Here is a 17,510-nt window from a genome sequence, read left to right as displayed (position 1 = left end):
TACAAATACCGTATGATATCACTTACAAGTGGAATCTAAAATATGACACCAATGAACTTACCTACGAAACAGAAACAGACTCATAGACATAGAGAACAGACTTGTGGTTACCAAGGCGGGGGAGGGTGGAGGGAGGGAGTGGGAATTTGGGGTCAGCAGATGCAAACTAGTGTATACAGAATGGATAAACAACAAGGTCCTAATGTATAGCACACGGAATTCTATTCAATATCCTGTGATAAACCATAATGGAAAAGAATATAAAAAGGAGTGTATGGGGCTTCCCTGGTGGCATAGTGGTTGAGAGTCCACCTGCTGATGCAGGGGACATGGGTTCATGCCCCGGTCCGGGAAGATCCCACATGCCGCTGAGCGGCTGGGCCCGTGAGCCATGGCCGCTGAGCCTGCGCGTCCGGAGCCTGTGCTCCACAACGGGAGAGGCCACAGCAGTGAGAGGCCTGCATACTGCCAAAAAAAAAAAAAAAAAAAAAAAGGAGTGTATGTACCTGTATAACTGAATCACTTTGCTGTACAGCAGACATTAATGCAGCATTGTAAATCTACCATATTTCAATTAAAAAAAAAAGAAATGGGCTGATTTTATGATAAGTTTATGCAATTTCTCCCCAAATACGTCTCTGTCAGGAGAGTGTTTCCTATTACCAACAAAACAATAGTCAACTCACCAAGTGACTTCCATTATACAGTGCTCACTGCTGTAAATCTCAAGGGATATTTTCACCATTCCTTTGCAAATTGAAAGAATGACGTAAATGAAATGGCTTTGACAAGACAGAAGCCTTAAATAACTGGGGATTTTATAAAACTTAGATTCTGTAAGGCCAGAAGCATTACAATTTTAAGGTTTATTGGCCTTTTTCCCCTGCTCACTAAGTTTTTGAGATTTAACACGACTTTATTCTGTTATTATTTCTGGAATTTGCTTTTATCTAGATAAACTACTTAAAAGTTTTATAAAAGAGAGAGCCTGTGTATAGCATTCTGCAGTTTACGGAGTGTTTTATATACATTGTCTATTGGATTTTCTCCAGCCCCTCCTATGGTAGGCCCAGCATCTTCCTATTCTAATTTTATGGGTTTTTTTTTTGTGGTACGCGGGCCTCTCACTGTTGTGGCCTCTCCTGTTGCGGAGCACAGGCTCTGGACGCGCAGGCTCAGCGGCCATGGCTCACAGGCCCAGCCGCTCTGCGGCATGTAGGATCTTCCTGGACCGGGGCACGAACCCGTGTCCCCTGCATCGTCAGGCGGACTCTCAACCACTGCACCACCAGAGAAGCCCCTTATTCTAATTTTAAAGCAGAGGAAACAGGAGTTAAGACTTTTCCCAGTTAACAAGAGGCCGGGCAGATGCTCGAACCCGGGTCCTTTCATACCAAACTCCACAAGCTTGCCCCTTATTCTCTCTGGTCAAAGTTTGCGTTGTATTATTGCACAAGCTCTGAGGGGAATAAAGAATGATCCTTATCCCAGACGACTTTGTGCAGAAATTACAATTCAGAGGAGTCTTCCTCTGATGTAGGCAAATTGAAGATCCGTCCCATTGGAATGTACAGGTTAACTGAAGTTTCTATGTCTGAGTGCAGGTATAATCAAGGGTTGGTAATTAAATGAGTGAACAAAAGTAAAACCTGTGAGCGTCTGGATCCTGGGGAGGTCATCACACCACAAAGTGTTCATTGTTGTCACCGTGTTGGAGCGTCAAACACTCTGACTGTCATCAGGAGAGGAAGAAAGAAATCAAATCACCCAAGGCACTTTGTCCAGCTCTCTCAACAGAAGAGCTTTATAATACAGAGTGGCTATTATACCCCTTTCAGTTTCACTGCATTGCTTTTATAAATAGGATGTGCTTCTCTATAAATAGCATAAAGGCAATATACTGTATAGGCCTTTGTGAAGTCGGGCTTAGAGAGAGCGGCAGGGAGCAGGACAGCATCCCTCCCGCTGTCTGGGCGTCATCCTAGCCGCAGGCACCTGTTCAGAGACACCTGTGCCAGCCACTGTGGCTGTCCCCAAGCCAGGAAATAAATGGAAACTCGAAAAACCCAATGCAGATGAGTGATCAGACTGATTGTCTAGCCCATATTTGGGTCACTAGATTTCCTGCATCTTCCAGGCTCACCTTTTAGCTGGTCTACGGCCTCTCCCTCTCTCTTTCTCCCCTCCACCCCCTACCTTCTCTGTCTGAAGATTAAGCAACAAAAGATGTTTTCTGTAAACCAAAGTAGGAAGTACAGTTGGCCTGCTCCCTGGTTGATGTACCCATGTGTAACTGTAGGATTTAATTTTGCTCTGCATTAATCAAACAACAATAAAAGCCATAAAACCCCACTAAGAAGCATTTTAACTTAAGACCCCATGCTAAACACCCGGGGACTCAGCTCATTGTCTTCTCTGCTGCCCCTGTAACAGGAATTAGATAGCAGGAGAAAGAAAGAAAAATCGAGTCACTTTTTCCTTTGCATAGAAAGGGAGAAAACATATCATAAATTAAGGGTAGTGGGAGTGAAATCAAGGCCAGAGGTAAACGTCGTGTACTTGTGGGAGCAGCTCTCCTTCTGGGCTCTGCCAGCTGCTGCTGCTGCCCCGTCTTCCTGTGTTCAGATGAAAGCCATGATGGTAGACACGTGCAGACACACAAAAGAACCTATTTGGACTGGCGTGTCAGCTCATCTTTATCAAATGTTGCACAGGTATATTTTGTTGCCATGCTTCATTACCCCAGAATGGCATGCCTGAAATGTTTGTCTCTTCTATAAACCCAATTGCTATCCCAGGCAGGCACATTTGACAGGGCAATAGACGGGTGTTTCTTTCACAGGCATGGGTTTGTAAAGGCTGGACAATTAGGGAGGGTAAGGGAGAAAGAGAGAGAAGGGGGGAGAGGAAGGGAGAGAGGGAGAGATGGAGGAAGGCAGAGAGAGGGAGAGAGAAAGAGAGAGAGGAAGAGATTTGTTAAAGAAAATTAATGTGTGTGTCGTGTGTGCATTTTCAAAGTCTTTAATAAATAAAGGAAACCTAAATAGCTGCATAAGGAACCTGGATTGTATTTTTGAAAAGATCATTGCCCTGTGATTGGGAAACATCTTACTCAGCCAGCCAGGTGATAGATTGAAAAATATCAAGCTTTAAAAATAATTTCTGTGAAACAAAAGGAGATAGGGCAAGTGTCAGGGAAGAGTACTGTCATGGTAAGACGATCATCACGAGGACTGAAATTTGGTTTCTGTTACACGTGAGATGCTTGGATCAAAATCCACCTCTTATCTTCCGGTGGCCTCCTGGAGAATCAATATTTTAATCCTGTGTGATATAGATTAAGTTCTTGGGAATTAGAATCGGGTAGGCCTATAATTTATTTTCCCCCCTTAGAGCAGCTATGACAATGACTTTTGCAAATCAGAGAAGGAAGCATGAAGATTTGGGGACTCGGAGGTCCATCCGATTTCTGGCCTTTTCTCTGGGGGTGCTGTCCCCATCGTGTCCTGCAAGCTGACCCGTAGCTTCCAGGGAAGTAAGTCACCCGTGGCTGCACTGCGGGAGCTACGTCCTGGGCACAGGGAGTTGTTTTTCATCTGAGTTGATATTAACACAGCATTCTTGGCAGAACTATTATTAACCATGACCTTCACTTGTTACCTAGAAAAGAAGGGAAAACAATAATGATGGGCAATTTCAACACGGGGGTTCCCAGAAACAACAAAATGAACTATGTATTTTTTTTTTTTTTGGTGATGGTTTTGTCAACCTCAGGGATGTCAGCTGATGCCTAGACGGAAATTTGCAGAACGCTTCTCATATCTGAGGCAGAGAGGAGAGTAATTTCTGTAACACCCGATCTCATCACCGAGCCAGAGAAGTTTGGAATTCAGAATCCTAAGGCTGTAGAGGGCGGAACGGTGCACGGCGTGTACGAAAGATCACCCGGAAGGAGTTGGCGGTGGCTCCGGAATCAGACACACGGATCTAGATTCCGCCAAACGAGGTGTGTTCGCTCTCCGTTTAAACAGAAGCTGTAAAGAGTCTCACGTCAGTTAAGCTTAGATCAGATTTTGTCGTGAAAGGAGCTTCGAAAATATTTTCGGTTTCCCAGTCTTCTGGGATTTTGTAATTGCCGATCAGGGACCGCATATCTGCACTCTTTTTCATACAAAAGCCCACTCTGCTGTCACTGAGGAGATGTGGCCTCACACGGAAGAGCTATACCCGGCCAGGCCCTTCAGAGACTGCCAGGTGGCATTGTCCCCGCAGCACGTGCGCAATCACGTGACCTCCATCAGAGGCTAGGACATTATAAGAAGGTGGAGCTTGGCAGCCAGCTGGGGACACCCCAAAGGACCGTGCTCTGTGGTCCCTGCATCCACTGGCCGTCAGCTGCTTCTCTCGCTACTTTAAAGTTAAAGGCCTCCAGCTGCCCCCGGGGAGACACCTGCCTTCGGCCTGCCCTGGCACTGGGTGCTTCAGTGCCGGCTCCTCTCTCTTCCTGGTCCCCAAGGCCCGTCCGCCTCTTGCGTGTAAGTGACCACCACCCCGAAGTCCCTTAAACACCCAGGGTGCGTGTCACGCTGGCCGTCGACTGTTACGACTCCTGCCCCTACAGTGAGGTTTCCACGGGGACCTCCAGTTCCTCTGTGAGCCAGGCAGCCCCTTGAGCTCTGGCTGTGTTGCCTCTCGTTTGCACGGCCTCGGAGAGGTCACTCCATCACTCCTGGCCTCGGTCTTATCGTCCATAAGCTCCCTTTGAGCTTTAGTGGCCTTTGGTTACTTTTCCAACCTGGAAAAAAAAGATATGTTATTATTTTCTTTTTTCAAGAATTGAGAAAGGCCAACTCTGTGTGTGTGTGTGTGTGTGTGTGTGTGTGTGTGTGTGTGTGTAACTCCCCTACAGTGGGAGAGTAACACATTTTTGTAACTTATGAGCCGACCTGGATGGTAGCCCAAGTTTAAACTGGGCTTCCCATTAAAACTTTGTAACAGAGTTTATTATTGGCCCATCAGAGAAACACACACACCACCCAGAACCTGGGATTGTACAGGCCATGAAGGCTGCATCACAACGAATGTGAGACAGCCTCCTTTGGGGAACATAATTAAATATAGTTTCACAACAAAATTTTCTCTAGAAGAATTCTCTTTGTGGGCAGCATTTCAAGGTTTCCTTAGGCTAAATTAATTAAATGTTGTACGCTAGAGGCTGACACGGAAAGAAAAAGTGCAGGTATTTAGTAGAGATTTGTGGTGGTAGATTCCGACGCTCAGAAAACGAAAGTTTTGTGGTTATTTGCAAGTTATCTGTATTTATAAGAAACAAAGTGAAAAACGAATTTGAGGTCTTGGAATATTTCTGTCCAGGAGACGCCTTCACTGAGGGCAGCGGTGCGGGGGATGCCTGGGAATCTTGATCCGACTCTCGCAGCCCTGGCTGGGGTGTGGGTAACTCACCTCTCAGTGGCCCCATCCACTGACCTCTCCTGGTCAGTGAAGCGAGATGCCTTCTTTTGGCTTCTGACAGGCACCCTTCCCCTCCCAGGGCTGTTTGGTCCTGCCCTGACCCCAACTCACCACTTCTTCCTTCCTTCCCCAGTGACTTGGCCCTGTGAACTCGGAGGGGAAACAAGGGAGGAAATAGAGGGCCTGTTATTTCATCAAAGCAGAAAAAAGCAACACCTTGGAGGTGAGTGATGGATATTGTTATGAGCGAGGTGTAGCTCCCGGCAGGTGAGCCCTGTGTTAATGAGGCGCCACCTCCTGCTTCCTGACAGATGACTGTCATTGTTCAAAGGTGCATCAGCGTGATTGACGGCTGGGTCACCCTGCCCCGCAGTCGCAGTCGGAGGCGCTGTCTTCCTTCTTCTGCTGATGTCTCTGATCTGCTGACCCCAGGATGACCCAGCAGAGGTGGAGCTGAAATTAACATGTCATTTTCTCTAGTTACATTAAAAAAAAGGGAAAGTGGGGGCAGAAAGGAGGGAGAGAAACTTCAAAACAGGGCAAGTATGTAACTCAACACAGAAATGTCGGTCCTGCAGAAAGTCCCAGTGGTGTTTGAGGCTAATAACGTTGCTAATAAAGATTGAAAACATATGTTAATGCTCACGTATGTCATGTCAGTTTAGACCAGATAAAAAAGATACTCCGCGTCTTCTGTGAGTGCGGAAAAGAAGATGCTACAGCAGCTCTTGAGCAGCTGTGCGCCCTCATCAGTGGGGTCCCCACTGGAGCTACCCTCGACCTTCCTTCGATGTTGTCGAGAGCCTGTCTTGCCAGTCACTGTTCTGCCTTTACCAAAATCTGTTTTAAAAAGTGTCTTCAGATCTCTGCTCAGTGTGGTGAGGATGGTTTTCTTTGCAGCTCAGGAGCGGATGTCGTGTCTTTTCACTTCGTGCGCCAGGAGGCTCAGAGATTTGGAAAGAGAAAAAAAAAGTGTTTTCATGTTCACATTACATTCGAAACGTAGCCAATCAGAGACTATTGGAGCTGGGAAGTTCAAATAATTTCATTTTGCTTTTGGGATTATCATCCTACTTCACGAGAAACCATGTGAGGTTGTCTGACTTAGGCAGCTAGTAAATAACAAGTTAGTAGCAAAGCTGGATGAAACCAAGTTCTTCTAACGCTTCCTCCTTGATTTTATTTTTGGAAAATACACTCAAAATGGTCTTTCCCCCCCTCTTTCCAATTAGTCATTTTTTTCTCAAACTTTCACACAATGATAACTGTTTTTAAAAAATTTTGATATATACCCATACTGGGCAGCTAGTTTGACATAGTAATAAGTGGCTGATTTGTGTACTTCAAAAGTAAGGAGAATGCTGTGATTTCATTATGTCTTTAGACATTTTGAACATTTTTATATGACCTTTATAAGGGCTTGACTTGGGAAGCTATCTAAAATTGTTAAGGGTTATCTGACCATTATCTGTTCCATCTCAGTACTAGTAGCTGAACATGACACTTGATTTTAGTAGGTAAGAAGGGGACAGACACGTCCATCAGAAGAACCTCCCCGTCTTTGTACAGCCAGGCAGATGGCAAGATAAACACTCAAAAATGGATCCATAGACTACAAACTATTAAGAAGAAGAGATGAAGCAATGTTACTATGTTGTGAATAAACTTATTTCCCCTACATGTAGGAGAAAGATGATGGCAGATTTTAGTAGGCTTGTCATCGTAATATTACATCACTGATCTCTCTCTCTTAAGTGGTTCATACATGGGGAGTTACATAATTTTGGGGACCAAGCAATTTATCAGATCATGTCCCTTTGCAGGTGAGAACTTCTCAAAATGAGCATCACAGCGTTCAAGTTGTTTAGCTCTGATTTGCGATGGGACCCTTAGATCTTGCCTTACAGTTATTTTGGATTTTCTGAGACAGTTCTGAATACAAGCAATTTAAATTTATCCACTAAAGCGATTCACTAACCGTATAATGAAATGATGAATATTTATATAAATTAGTTCATAACTTAGAAAAAGTCCATCGTTAGACTTAGTATTCCAAGATTTGGTTCAGAAATGGTCACGATGATTTTATAATAAATTGACAAACTGTATCATCCTCAGCAGGGAATTTGTCAGGATTCCCCTTGTGTCCAAGAATCATTTATGGTTGGGACTTCAAGGAGATCAAGTGGGTTCTCATTTGCATTGATTTCAGGAAGCACTGAATAAATACGTATTGAGAATCTACTGTGTCCTGGGCACAGTCCAGCCACATCTAGGTTTAGGTAGGCAGAAAATCTCCCTGATGTAAACAAAGATGGGTATATGCCAGTTAAATCTGGTAGTCTGCATTTCTGTGTGTTGCAGCTGATGAGTGGCAGGATGTGGTCAAAACTGCCCGGGTCTGGAAAAGCTACCCGTGGGGCCTTCCTTTCCTGGTCTGTAGGCAGCCCATCTACAATATCAGGGAGTGGGATTGATAATTCTCAGAGTCTCGGACCACAGTTTATAATTCTGCTCTGTCCAACACGCATCATTCTGCCCTACGTTCACAGACTACAAGGAGAAATCTGTAATTAATGAGCCACTGAAGGATTTTTTTTTTCCTTTTTGGGCTAGAAATACAATCAAAGTTCTGAACACTCAAATTAGTAGTGGATGCTGGGAGTGGTAACGGTACTCATGAGTGCGTAATCGATTTGCGTTTGGGCTGGAAGCTAACTTTTTCATTTCTGGGACAAGCCACTTAATCACATTTGGGTTAAAAAGCAGCGACCAGTGAGGGGAGGACGGGGGCTGGGTGACAATGGGAATCAGGCTATCGTCCTGACGGCCCAGCCTTGCTGGTTCAGGCTGATTCCTGACGTACAGGCTCAGAGGAGGAACCTCCAGATAGGAGAGAATGAATCTGTCAGATCCATTTTTCTTCTTTTTCTTGAGAGTGAATTTATTTTTCATGTTTTGAAAGGAGTTTGTGACCATGTTGCCACAAAGTCCTTTTTCTCCTGGAATCACATTTCCATTTTTGTTTCTAACAAAGCACATATTTGGGTCTCAATATCTCATTGGTTCATCTCTCTCTGTCCTAACAATCCTTTGCATTTCACACTTTATGCCAAAGAAAGAAATGTTGTGAATGCAGCTCGTAATGATGATGGATTACAATGTGAGGCATCGTGGCCAGCGAGTTGGCCAAATTACCCAAGCCTGCCATCCTGCTGACTTGGGTCTGAATTATGGAGAAGATGAATTTTGGAATCTTTTCTGCTGCTAGGACAATGAATAAGCTTTGTTAGTAGAAGGTAGAAACGTTGGGGGACACAGGGATTGTGTAGCCTCAGAAATACAGCAAAATGGGGTCTGGCTAGACTTTGGCCAACATCCAAGAGCCCAGAAGTACAAAACACAGAAGGGAAGATGGAGGAGGCCCCGGGATCCGTCCTGCAGACTCTGAAGCCCCCTCCTATCTTCTCCTTCCGTGTCTGGACCGCTGACCTCTGGCCGAGGGAAGGTCAAGGTCTGGCTGGGAAGCACCCATGGTCACTTCAGGTCAACTTCCAGTGACTCCTGGCAACTTTTTTCCCTCCCCAGTTACTTTACTCACCTTGTAACTTTAAAACCTTGTCAGTCCATTAAGGATCACCTTCCCTGGACCAGATCTTTCAGCACATAACTGATTAGAGAGAATCGTTTGGTGCCCTGATGTGTGCACCCCAGTCGCTCACCTCGGAGCATCTGAGGTCCCCTGACCTCTCACGGTGAACTCCCTTCCCTCTGGTCTGTGCTCCGGTCTTCGCCCATCCCCTGGGGGCTACTGCTCCAGCAGTAATGTCTCCTCCTCTTCTTTCTGTGGTTTCTGATTTCTCATCCTCCATTGGCTCTGTCCTCTCAGTATTTACGTTCCTCAGATTGTTCTCCTCCTGTCAAACCCTCCCTTAGCGCCTGGTCTCTGCCCCATTTCTCTGGTCTTTACTGCCACCGAGACCCCCAACTCACTGCCTATCCGTCCCCAGCCCCCCACCCCACAAGGCAGGGAGGGTGACTTTGTCCTGACCAGCCCCTGTATTCTTTACCCACTAGACCTCTGCAGGTTTGTTGCGCTTGACCAGCTTGGCTTCCTTGTGAGACTTATCCTGGATTTTTCCTACTCCCTGTCTGTTTCTTCTCACTCATTATACCTTTCCCCCCACCTCTGCTTTTCATATATTGCTGTTCTACATGGCTTTACCTTTTCCTCCCTCCCTCCCTCCCTCAGACCTCTCTTTCCACCCCCTCTTTCTTTCTCTATTCCCCAGAAGTTTCTTTGCAGTCAGCCTTATTAAGGCTGAAGCGTCCTAAATCTGAACCTCTAACCCTGAATGCTCATCTGAAACCCAGAACTACATCCCCTAGTTGCCTGTAGGACATTCCCTTCTGGACCAACTTACTCCTTCTTTGCTTGACTCATTGGTCTAAGCAGTGTTTACTGAAGGTCTCTGTGCCAGGCCCTGGAAAAACAATAGTGAAAAATTCAGTCTCTGCCCGCAGGCGGTGTGTTGTTTAGCGGCTGGATTCCTACAAGAAAGCAAGAATTTCTAATATATTCTCACGTGGCTGTGATGGTGGTGATGACCGTATGTCATGGCAACAGTTTACAATGTGGAGGGAGAGCTGTGCTGAGTCTTCTAACACATGAGGGTCTGTTTGCTTAGGTCTTCTATGACTTTCATCTGTGTTTGAAAATTTTCAATATACGGATCCTGAATATGTTTTGTTAAGTATATAAGTAAGAATTTCATTTTCTTTAGAGTGATTGCAAATAATACTATTTAAAATTTTGATTTCCTTAGTTCATGGTTAATATGTCCAAACGGAATTGACTTTTGTGTGTTAATCTTGTTTCTGCAAACTTGCTGAACTCACCTTCTAGTTCTGAGAGTTTTCTTGAAGATTCTTTGGGATTTTATATGCAAATAAGGATAGTTTGATTTCCTCCTTTCCAATCTATTTTATTTTTATTTATTGTATTCTTGCCTTATTGCAGTTCCTGGAACTTCCAGGAAGATGTTGAATAAGAGAGAATGGATATTCTTGCTTTGCTCCTGATCTTAGGAGAATAACACTGAGTCTTTCATCATTAAGTATAATGTTAGATGTAGGTTTTTTTGAGAGGTTCTTTATTAAGTTGAGGAAGTATCCTTGTATTCCTAGTTTTGTGACAGTTTTTTAAAAAAATTATGAATGGATTCCATATGGACAGAGAACATACTCTGCATTATTTCAATTTTTAAAGGTTTGTTTTATGGTCCAGAATATCAACATATGGTCTTTTTTTCTTGGTAACTGTTCCATGGGTGCTTAGCAACTGTCCCCCCACCCCCCAAATAAATATTCTACTGCTGTTGGGTAGAGTGTCCTCTATATGTTCTATTGGTTGATTGTGTTGCTCAGATGCACACCTGGGCTGCTTTTCTGTCTAGTAGTTCTATCGTTCACATAGAATGTGGTGTTGAAGCCCTCAAGGCTTTGCTTCATATATTTGGAGGTTCTGTTGTTTGGTCCCTACACATGTGGGATTGTGTAATTTCCTGGTGGATGGATCATTTTAACATTATATAATGTCCCTTTTTTGTCTCTAGTAATTTTCTCTGCTCTGAAGTCTACTTTATCTGATATTGATATTGCTACTCCAGCTTTTTGTGAATGAACGTTTGCATGATATATCGTTTTCCATCCTTTCACTTTCAATCTACCTATGTGTTTGAATTTGAAATGAATTTCTTTTAAGCAGCATATAGTGGGTCCTGTTCTTTTCATGTATTGCATCAGTCTCTGCTTTTTACTCTATGTATTTACACCATTTACACCTAAAGTGGTTATTGATATGATGAGACTTAGGTTTGCCGTTTTATTGTCTGTTTTCTGTATGTTTCCTTTGCTTTTTGTTTCTCTACTCCTAGTTTCTTGCCTTCCTGTGGGTTACTTGAACATGTTTTAGGATTCCACCTTGATTTGTTTATTGTATTTTTGAGTGTATCTCCTTGTGTCGTTTTCTTGGTGTTTGCTCTGGTGTTACAATTACACATGTGACTTATCATGGTCTACTGGTAGCAACAATTTACCACTTTGAGTGAAGTGTGTACACCTCGCTTCCACTTAGGTCCCTTTACCTGCTCTACACTTAAATATGACTTTATTGAGTGTGTTATCTCTTTCTTTCAACCATCATATATTATTTAGAAAATTCACAAGGAAAAGGATAATTGATTATATACTCTCATACTTCTACTCTTTCCTTTGCTCTTTTTTCTTCTCTAATACTACAAAATTTCTTCATTTTTTCATTTTCTTTACATTTGAAGGACTAACTTTAAGCATGCTTTAAGAGCTGGTCTGCTAGTCAGAGATTCTTTTCTTTTTTCCTTTCATCTAAGAGTGTTTTTATGTCTCCATCATCCCTGAAGGATAGCTTTACTGGTTGACAATTCTCCTCTTTTATCACTTGAAAACTGTTGTGGCACTTCCTTCTGCCCTCCGTGATTTCTACTGAGGAACCTGTTGTCACTTGAATTCATGTTCCCCTAAAGGTAATGTATCATTTTTCTCTAAATGCCTTCAAGAGTTTTTCTGTCCTTAGTTTTCAGCAGTTTAATTATGATATGACTTACCATAAATTTCTTGGGGGTTATTGTAGTTGAGTTTTATTCAATTTGCTGAATCTATAGGTTTAAGGTGTTCACCAAATTTGAGAAGTTTTCATCCATTATTCCCTCAGATACTCTTTAGCTCCACAGTTTTTCTCCTCACCTTCTGAGAGGATCTGATATGAATGTTTGGTCTTTTGTTATTGACCCCAGGTCTCTGAGCCTTGGTTCATTTTTTTGGTAGCTCTCTGTTGTTCAGTCTGGGTACGTTTTATTGATCTGTCCTTCTGTTCCTCGATTCCATCTTCTGTCTTCTCCATTACACTGTTGGACACTCTACTATTTAAAAAATTTCTAATATTGTATTTTTCAGTTCTATTATTTCCATTTGGTTCTTTTTTATGACCTCTATTTCTTTGCTGGTATTTCTCTGCTTTTTCATTTGTTTCAAGATATAGCATAATTGTTTACTGAAGCATTTTTATAATGGATGCTTTAAAATTCTCGTCAAATAATTCTAACATCTGATTCATCTTAGTGTTAACATCAGTTGATGGACTTTTCTCATTCAACTTGTGATTTTCTGATTCTTGGTATTATGGGAGATTTTAAAAATTATATCCTGGACATTTTGAGTATTATGTTAGGAGTCTCTGGGACCTTTTAAGTATTTTATTTTAGAAGGCAGTCACTCTATTTAAGCTTTGCCTGTAGATCCTAGTCTAGCGTTATAGGCTGTGGTTCCAAAAACAATCAAAATTTTCAGACCCTTTGTGGTGCCATTTTGGTCTGCTTGGCTTATCTTGTGCTGCTGGTGTTCAGATTGATTCCTATTGGTGCTGCCTGAGGGGTACCAGGAGATTCCCCAGGCTGGGCCACCTGGTGTATCTAGGTAGGGGAGGAGAGTCTCTGACCTGCAGGGATAAAGAGGTTTCCCATACCTAGGCACTTTATGATGGGAGTCCCCTTAACTCATGCTGCTCCGTGCCTCTTGGCGGAGAGGGGTTTGAGGTGAATGAGAGCACGTGTCATAAAAAAATGAGATAAGGAAATGAACAAAGGCAATGTGGTTATGATGGAGAAGGTGGGTTGGAAGCCAGATGGATGAGCAAAAACCAAGAGACAAAGAAAGAGGAAGTTAGGTGAACTGCCAGGGTTCCATTAACTAGGATGGTCAGTGCTGATAGTACATAGTTGGGAGTCAGATGTAAAATGGTCAGTCCAGTACTGGGCATATTAAATTTAAGGATCTTTAGAACATATTTTTGAATCTCTTGAAGTTAAGAACTCTAAGTTGCTACCTCAGGTTTGGGTTGACAAAGGCAGTGTTGGTGTAGACATAGCGTCAGGGGTAGAGAGGTTGAGGACTCAAGACTGTGAATTTGGAGCCATTCATGTTGTGGGTAAAACAAAGCAGAAGAGACACATGAACCGAACAACAGCCTAGAATCATCAACAACACACACATTTGACTCTGGTTGACCTACTGAGTTAAGGGAGTGAATGTTATTGGAATACAGGAAAATTTAAAACCTTCAGGTTTGTTCAAGATTACATGTAATTACGTACTTCATGTAAAATATTCAGATATGGTCAGGATTACATGTAATTTTTGTGTAAGTAAATATATGGTAGATTATTTTTAACAGTGCCAGGGTTTTGTATTGTCTCTTGTACAAGCTTTATGACAACAACCACACATTTTAACCATGAACGTGGAATACATGAGGCTGCACAGATTTCTTTTAGGTTTGACCTCCTTGCACTGAGCTTATAGCCAATCCTTTCCAGAGCACAGTTCATTTTAGTGAACCCTGTTCTGACATTGTTACCCATCATAACATTGGTAATCGTAACATTAATTCTCCTGGAAGTTCCTTTGAATTAAATTAAGTCACATACAATTTAAATATTGAAAAAAAATGACTTTCTTTAAAAAACATAAATATTGCCACTAAATATAATGACCTAAGACCTCAGAATTAAAATTCTATTAATATCAGTAAAGGTAAAGGTGAAATACAAGACGTTTCTGGAGAGAAACGTACTGATACAAAATGATAGTCCTAAAAATCTTCATAAATCTAGTTTCCATAATAATACTTCTAAGAGCTTATTCTGAGGCATGATGCAGAGAGTATTTTAGAAAAAATTACTGGTAACTTACTTGATCGATGGGAAGCTCTGTCCGTAGGTTTCTGTGGAGAAGATCTTGAATTCAGTAGAAATGTTCTGCTCCTCATATGTCTGTCTGAGTCTCTCTCACGATCTTACTGAACACAGGAGGACCAGAGACACGGGAGGACTGGAGGTGTAGGAGGACCAGAGAGCAGGTTGTCAAGGCACGTGGTCTTGACACGGGGCTGGGGGAGTTGTGTTGGGAAGTTCACAACGCCTCACTTTGGGGAGCCCCTCAATCCCTCCTCCTTTCTCTTTCCCTCTCGTCCTTTCCCCTCTCCGTTCCTCCTTTTAATGGTTTAAAAGGAGGAGTGGAGAGGAGTGGAATAAACATTTAACAACACGCTTGATTTTGAGAAGGATGCAGATGTGAACCAGGGGTCATAAATTAATGAGGCCCTATCTTAAGAGCTCTGAATACAATACTGGGCATAGTTTTACACTTCTGGGGATTTGCATTAAGGAGCGTTTAATCCTGGTGAAGCCACTGCCTTAACAACACAAAAAGTCCCTTAGACTCACTTGGCTGAACGGTTCAGGAAATAAGGATTTGCCAGGTCTGGTGAGCACACACCCGGGGAAATGTGCAAGCTATTATAATTTTCCTGAGATGAGAGGGATCCCACAGCTTTGCCAAGTTATCTGCTTTAAGACACAACAACCATCTAGAAGGTTGAGTCCTGCAGAGAACATGCAAAGCGCTGACATGGGCACAGGGAAGCTGCATCTGAAAAAGGTGGCAATGTGGTTATGCTATTTGGGGGTGATGGGTAGGTAAAGAATTCGGGCTGAGCCCAGCTGCTGAAGGAGGTCTCTCTCTGTCTCTGTCTCTCTCTCATTTTTTTTCCTTGAGAGTAAGTAGGCTGCTGAATCCATTCAGTTGTGTCAAATTATTTTTTAAGTAAAAAGCTGCAATATCTGAATTCAACTCAAAAAAGCCTGGCAATTCAGGGGGATGGCAGGAAATCCTGCGTGAGCCTCAGCCTCTGCTCAGGGCACCGTGCCAGGACGAACAGCTCCTGAGAGCCGGGATAGAACACTTCTTGGATTTTGTAACCTTGCCTCTGATCTTGACTGCTTTAGGAAATTGTACTTTAAACCCCTTGGGGCAAGATGGTGGGAAATTGCTAGGCTGACTACACTGAAGGCGGGGTAGAACTCTCAGTACCCAGATGTAGAAGCTATTTTGACTTGAATTCGGGCAATGTCAAAGGGATTGTCAAGACGGACCCACCAAAGAGGCTACTTACATGAATGTGGCTCACCTGGACACAGGGTGTCAAGGAGAAAGCTTTGTCCGTCTACAGGGTAGTAAGTCTCTTTTGTAGGACCTGAAGTGCTCCCTCTTCTTGACACATTCGTAAAGCAACAGCACTTCTTTTCTGAGGGTAGTAACAATAACACTGTCACAACTTTGAAATACACAGAATGTACGACAGAGAAATGAAAGTCATCATACCCCAGCTTGTTAATTGAAAAGCGGTATTTCATTATTTTTTTCCTTCTCTGATGATGCAGGTCATTTTTTTCATAAGTTGACTAGATGTTCGTTTTGCATGTCTGTGTGAGAATTGTCTGCGAATATAGTTCTCTACTGCATTTTGCATTCATCTTTTTGTTATTAGTCTGTAATAGTTTTAAACATTAAGAATATTCTCTTGGTTGGCCACGTGTGTTGCCTTTGTGTGTGCACACACATACAGAGATACTCCTTTTTTTCCCTAACGGGGTTATCTTATTTTTAGACTTATTTAAAGAATGGGAGCATTAGTTTGAAAGAGCTGGGTCTGTAAAGAGGAGCACATTGTGTATGAGTCATTGACCCTCACAAGTGTGGGTCTACGGAGATCCGTTAAGTGCTGCAGAGGCAGAGCCACATTCTGGGTCTCGGGTAACCGCCTTTCCTGTCTCTCCAGGATGTCGGGGAGTCCTTATCCAGGGGCGGCTGTTAAGACTTTCTGAAGCTTACTGATTTTATTGTTATCTTGACTGTGGATCCATGGTCTACACTCTCCATTTGACCCCATGCAGATGCACATTAGTCCCAACTGTTCTTTGGAATTAGAACAAGTGGGTTTTGGCGTCAAACAGGCTTGGGTGCCAATGGTTTTGTCACTTAGCGAGGGACATTCGCCTGACTCCTCAAGGCCACAAGAGTGATGAAAAATGCTGATCTCACAGGACTGATGTCAGGATACATATATGTATACAAATAGGTGTGCATACATACACACAGTACACATACATACACACATTCACATACACATACACACAGATTCCCATATATAGACATACATATAAATGCGCACATACACAATATATACACACATATATCACACATATACATGCACACACATATATACACAGACATAGACTTACATGAGTATACACACACATGATACATATATACAAACATGCACACATACATGTACATCTAGACATACACATATATCACACATATACACAAAAATTCATACACATATATATCCATACACGTTTATGCACATATAAACTTATACATAAATACATAGATACACACACATACACACACATACACACACATATGAGAGAGAGGACACCTACACACAGTAGGTCTGCAAGCGGAGAAGATTAGCACAGCATCATGCAATCTGAGAGGGCAACTGAACCGCATCCTGATTACATATGATACAAAATCTAATTCTCATTTACTGTTCTTTCACTTATAACAACAGCATTGTGGGCTGTAGAGACAGGATTCACAGAACAGGCAGGACAGGACGCACAGCAATGCTCTGAGCCGCACTTCATAGCAGGTGGTGTCAGCAATGCTGGTGAAGTGCAGTAGATCAGGGCACTGCTCAGTTTGCAACCATTTCAGGAGGGCGACCAGATGCTGTGAATGAAGCATGTTTTAGAAGAGGGAAGAGGGAAATGCAGAACTGCCTGCTGGACTGTTAACTCTTTCCCAGTCTCGATGTGTTTGTGATATGAAGTTTGAAACCACATGGGAGCTAATAGTGAGGTTCATAATACCCACAGTAGTGCTTCGGGACATGTAGAGAGACACAATTTCCACGTACTTTTTTTTTTTTTTTTTTTTTTTTTTTGCGGTACGCAGGCCTCTCACTGCCGTGGCCTGTCCCATTGCGGAGCACAGGCTCCGGATGCGCAGGCCCAGCGGCCATGGCTCACAGGCCCAGCGGCCATGGCTCACAGGCCCAGCCGCTCCACGGCATGTGGGATCTTCCCGGACCGGGG

Source organism: Hyperoodon ampullatus (genome assembly GCF_949752795.1).
Source record: "Hyperoodon ampullatus genome assembly, chromosome: 13".
Lineage (NCBI taxonomy): Eukaryota > Metazoa > Chordata > Mammalia > Artiodactyla > Ziphiidae > Hyperoodon > Hyperoodon ampullatus.
Note: the sequence above shows the minus strand (reverse complement) of the source record.